General features: G+C 38.7%; 1 non-coding gene across 1 annotated transcript; it reads left to right on the forward strand.

The window, feature by feature from the left end:
- The first annotated feature begins 5,256 nt into the window (after positions 1–5,256).
- Positions 5,257–5,388, forward strand: LOC120109057. The gene has a single exon (XR_005510114.1). It is a non-coding gene; the product is annotated as a small nucleolar RNA snoR137 (small nucleolar RNA).
- The last annotated feature ends 497 nt before the right edge of the window (positions 5,389–5,885 follow it).

Raw genomic sequence — 5,885 nt, forward strand, 5'->3', positions numbered from 1 at the left:
CTCTTCTTCCTTCAGCCATTTTGGATATTTTGCCATCAGCAGAGTCCCACCATTTCAGCCCGCATGCATGGAGATTCAAACAGCGATGCAGCCAAGCATCCCACGTTCCATACATGTAACTTCCATCCCAGCATCGCCCAGCCGAAGCAGAGAAGATCCTCCGCAATCGCAGCATCCCAGCATCTTCCCCGGATATTCCGCCACCAGCGCGTCCCAACCGAATCAACCGGCAGCTATTTCCCAAGGATCTTGCGATCAGATCCCTAGTGTATCACGCGGTGAACCTTCCATCCATGCGTTTCAGCCCGTGCCAGCAGCCCCTCTTCCGCTCCATCCCAGCGTCTCTTCCACGTCCTCCCGTTGATCCCGTGGCCAGCCGTGAAGCTTCCAAGATATCTTCCGTGCCAGCCACCGTGCCAGCTCCCGTCGGATCCCCAGCATCACGCAGCCAGCAGCCCACCTTCCGCAATCCGCCCAGCCTATCCCACTGATCCCGCCTCTTCCACGTCTCCAAGGGCTATAAGAAGGGGAGAGAGGCCATTGGCAGGGGGAGTGCTCGGTTGTGGGGGTGGGAACCAAAAGAGAGCTCGGTGGGAGAGAAGAAAGAAAAAAGAAACAGAGCATTGCTCTGTACTTTTGGAGAAGAAAGAAAGAAAAAAAAAATAATATTTTATGTTGTTCCACCGTGGGAGAGAAAGGGAGAAGTGTTCTTTTTGATTTTTTGTTATTTCTTTTTTTTATTTTATTTGCAGAAGAAAGGCAGCATCAAGCCACCAATCTTCATTTCTACCTTTGTAATCAATTTATTTTTATGAAATCTAGCAAAATTTCTTTCATGCAATCCCTGTTCTAGGTTCAAGTTAATTTCTGTTTTCTTTTTATGAAATCTTTTAATGCAATCCATTAATTTTTCTTTTATGCAATTCATGTTTTAGGTTAAGTTTAATTCCTGCAGTTTGTTTTATGCATTCAAAAATTCTCGTTTTAGTTGCAATTTATGAAATCTTCTTTCATGCAGTCTATGTTCCAAGCTTCAATCTCCCTAAGCACTGTTGTCATCCATTTTAATTTATGCAAAAAAACTCTTCTTTTCCATTAAATATATAAATGCTTTTTGAATCTAAGTACATATCTTCTAGTTAATTTTAATTAAAAATCATTCTCTGGTAGACTAGAGAATCTATCAACATCCCCGACGTAATGTTTTTCTTTTGATATTCAAAAATCGCTTTTGAATCCGAGTGAACATTTTTATTTTTAAGCAACTCCAATCGCCTCCCTGTGGATCGACCTCTTACGACCACTATTCTTCGAGTAGAACAGGTAAGAGTAAATTTAAATTTAAACTTTGTTCGTCGGTTCAAACAACGATCTGTCTAACGTATTTTTAGGTAGGCAGGAAAGGACGAACAGCCACCCACTCATTGTAGCAAGAAGCAACTAGGTAAAAAATGAATCATCTACTTCATGCTTAGTTTAAATAATAAAAAAAAAGAATAGAGGTGTATGTATGTCTCATGGCCAGTTCCGAAAAGTAATGGCAACAATGCTGCTTCTCCAGGCAATGGAATATGAGACTGCCATCAGGTGGAGGAACTTTCTGAAAGGTTGAACTTTCTAGAAGAACCATCAACACCCAAAGACTTTCTATGTGACGTTTACTTAGGAATTTACAAACATGATTGGTTTGCTCCAATAAGTTAAGGAGATTATCATCCAGAAAAATCTCCTTCGTCACACCTAACACTAGCCACTCCTTGTAGCAACAGGCAGTTGGGTAGAAAACAACTTGTCTTCTCTGATTCTTAGTTTAAATAAAAAATCAAAAGAATAAAGGAATATGCATGTCTCATGTTCAATCCCAAAAGGTAACAGCAACAACATTGCTTCCTCAGGCAATAGAATATGAGACTGTTTCTAGGTCGAAGTACTTCCTTAAAGTATTGCACTTTCAAAAGAAACATTAACATCCAATGACTTTCTTTGTGACATTCACTTACAAATAGGTTACATGTTCTTGGATTATGATATATATGGTTCTTGGATTATGATATATAACCCCCCTTTAGGCTTAAATAAAAAACCAAAAGAGTCTATTTGAAAATCGACGCCAGGTAATAGAAAAAATTAACTATAGAAGGTCAAAATCATATTCCAAATTTAGATGATTTTACAGAGCCTAAAAAACTATAATCCTCTTTGTGTCTATTGATTTCATAGTTTAGGTGTCTATTGATTAATTCCACCCAAAGTAGGACTTATGATCAAGTCCTATTAATTAAATTCAATTAATTAAATTAAATTGCAATCCGATTGCAATTATTCCTTCTTTTAACCACTAACTCTTAGCGGATTAACCATTTATCAATCTAATTGATCATATGTGATTCTTAATCACAATTCAACCATCGGATCGATCAATACTTCTATTGTGTGTGATCCCATAGGTTCCATTCTGACTGGTAGTGAGATATATTGCGATCTCTATCACAATATCATTGAAAACTCCTTTTAATGGGTTGAAACAATTCCAACTCAACTCACCAGGGATTATCAACCATCGAGATGATACCTGTGAGTCTCACCATCCATCAGTGATACCTAGCAGTATGTAGTGGCTACCCAGCAGAATAGAATGATGAACCTCTAGGTGCAATTATCGTATGATACAGTCCTTCTATCGTGGATCCCTACAGACAGGAGGTCATGGATAACTCATCAAACCCCATCGTCTGTCATATGTCTAGATTTATTTGACTTGAGTTCAATAGTGGAAAAACTCTTTCTCTACTATATTTACTGCCCTGGCCAAGGTCTTAGAACTCAGTCTAATAAATCACATAGGATCATTCCTCTTCTATCAAGGTCGATAGATTCCATGTAAGTGCATACCCTACTCCTACAGTGAACCTACTGCAGCCAATCTACACTATAAGGACCCATATGACTAGAGACCATGTATACGTGTAGTCAAACTATAATAACCTTACTGTGAGTAGCCGAAGCACCGCAGGTCAAAGGACCAGTCATACTACTGTAACTCAAGCAAGTCACTGATGAGTGGATAGACATCCAAGTGACTTCTTATCTTGGTCACGCTCAGTACCCTTGTTCTCTAACAAGCACCTACACTATCACTTCAGTGTCCCTACACTATGGACTCGAGTCTCGTCCATCCAGAAGAAAAGTGATCTGTGCACTGATCGGATCGATTACCGTCCTTGTGATGATCCATTGATCAGGAGCATTTAGAAATTAATCACCAATGATACATGGCTCAAATTCTCAACTCTTGAGAATATGTATCATCATCTTATTAATTCCTTGGACGATTCATAGACACATAAACAATATGAATGAAAAGATGCCCTATTTATTATTCAATAATAATAAAGTTAAGTACAAATTTATGTCCTAGAATTAATAATGTGTCCATCAGATTGGCTTCTAGGACATACATCTAACAATCTCCCATTTGCACTAAAGACAATCAGTCATATATCTAAGTCCCATCTTCTCAAGGTGGGCTTCAGTCTTCTGCTGATTTAAAAACTATCAAATGCTGCCTATACAAATTATCATAAATTGGAGGACCAGGCATCATTTTAAAAAATCTGAAATTTAAAGGGTTACAATCATATATACAGTCTTCTAATTTCACATTATATCGTAAATTTTTATAATGGGCAAACCAATCATAAGAATATACGAGCTATGATGAAAGGTAAAAAGTGATGGCCCCAAAAAATAGGAGCCATGTTGATTTCATGGGGCATGTTGAGGTGCCGAGACAATGAGGTCACAATGGTTAACAGCCAGGTTATTGAAAATATAGCTAATGAAACTAAAAGCATGTACCATTATAGAATACACATCATCTAGCTAAAACTAACTCATGCATGCAACAGCGGACACAAGGTACTTAAATTGCATGAAATCTTCAAAGTGCTTTCCGCCTAAAGTTTAAACAGCTAGCATATGTATGCTTCTTTAATTTGACATTTACCAAGAGACAGGTAACACAATGCAACAATAAAAAGCACCATAAACGAAAGGTAATGGCACCAATGTTGCACCTCCAGGCCATAGAATATGGGACTGCCATCAGGTGGAGGAACTTCCTAGAAGGATTGCACTTTCAAGAAGAACCATCAATACCCAAGAACTTTCTATATGACGTTTACTTAAAAATTTACAAAAACATGATTGGTTTGCTCCAACAAGTTAAGAAGATTTTCACCCAGAAAAATCTCCTTCGTCACACTTAACACTAGCCACCCACTCCTTGAAGCAAGAAGCAGCTGGGTAAAAAATGAAAAACATCTAATCAATAGCCTCCTGAGCGAAGATGCTACAATAGGGAATAGAAATTGAAGGCCACTTTCTCCTCAAGCACCAAATCATCAGTGGCGACCTTTCTAAGAGCTTGGACTTTGTTACTATTTGTTTAAGCCAAATACCCAAATGATTATCATTATAAACGTTCGCATAAAAGTTCCCGCACAATAAGGTCAAAATGGTAAATTTGGTTCGGACAAGCCGAGAAACCCTAGAAAGCGCTCTATAAAACCTCGGCCGCCTCCTGCGTTTCTAAGATGTCGAAGCGAGGTAACGCCTCTCTCGCTTTCAGGCCCTCCCTACCCCCGCCTCCGGATTTTCTCGATATCCTTTGCTTCCATCTTGTGATCTGATTAGGGTTTTATGATCCGATTCATCTAGCAAAATGAATCGCGGTCATGGCATTAGATCCTTTTTGCTCTGCTCAAAGATGTCTTCAGATGAGCGCCTTCTTGTCTTTGTTGTTTGCTTTAGGGAAAACAAAAGAGACCGATGTAGAAGCCTTGCAAGTTTAATCTTTGCGGGATGAATGCGTCCGATTTTAGGGCGATTGTAAGGCTTGATTCCTTCATCAAACCAATTGGATTCCATTTTTTCATTCAAGTTTTGGCCTTCCATTTTTTCCGTCTGGAAAGCTTACGCTTTACTTTTTGGGACTGGCCATGAGACAGACATGCACTTTCTCTTTTGTTTCTTAATTAAACTAATCATCACCAGATGCATGCTGTTTCCCACCTTGCTTCTATATGCACGTCTGTTTTATGGTAACTTGAAAAGCAATTTAAGTAGCATAATGTCTTAATTTTAAGTCTTCGCCATTGTATGTTTAACAACTTTTAGACTCTTGCTTATAGGCCCTACAGTTAAAGAATGTCTTGTAGTTCATCACATTCTTCATTCGCTTCTTATGTTTTTGAAGTTGCTTCCCTATTGGATGAGTGGCCTCCATTGGGTCATTTCTCAGTGAGAAGCATACATTTAACATGGCCAGTATTAAACAGCATGGTGCTTTTTATTGTTGCATTGTGTTACCTGTCTCCTGGTAAATGTCAAATTAAAGAAGCATACATATGCTGGCTGTTTAAACTTTAGGCGGAAAGCACTTTGAAGATTTCATGCAATTTAAGTACCTTGTGTCCGCTGTTGCATGCATGAGTTAGTTTTAGCTAGATGATGTGTATTCTATCATGGTACATGCTTTTAGTTTCATTAGCTATATTTTAAGTAACCTGGCTGTTAACCATTGTGACCTCATTGTCTCGGCACCTCAACATGCCCCATGAAATCAACATGGCTCCTGTTTTTTGGGGATGTCGCCCAGTCTATTACACTTGGATGAGAACCATATAGCCACATGAGATTATCAGACGTCAATCTATTACACTCATAGAAGAATTGTGGTTATGTTGTCACGGCTACTTTTCATCATGCATTTGCTGTATGATAATGAAACAGCTGTTTTTGGCTATTTAATGAGCCTAATTCATCATAAAAGCCTATTAAATATTTATAATTTTAAACGAAGGCATGTAAGGAATTGATTGGGA

Source organism: Phoenix dactylifera, unplaced genomic scaffold, assembly GCF_009389715.1.
Source record: "Phoenix dactylifera cultivar Barhee BC4 unplaced genomic scaffold, palm_55x_up_171113_PBpolish2nd_filt_p 001762F, whole genome shotgun sequence".
In the NCBI taxonomy this organism is placed as follows: Eukaryota; Viridiplantae; Streptophyta; class Magnoliopsida; order Arecales; family Arecaceae; genus Phoenix; species Phoenix dactylifera.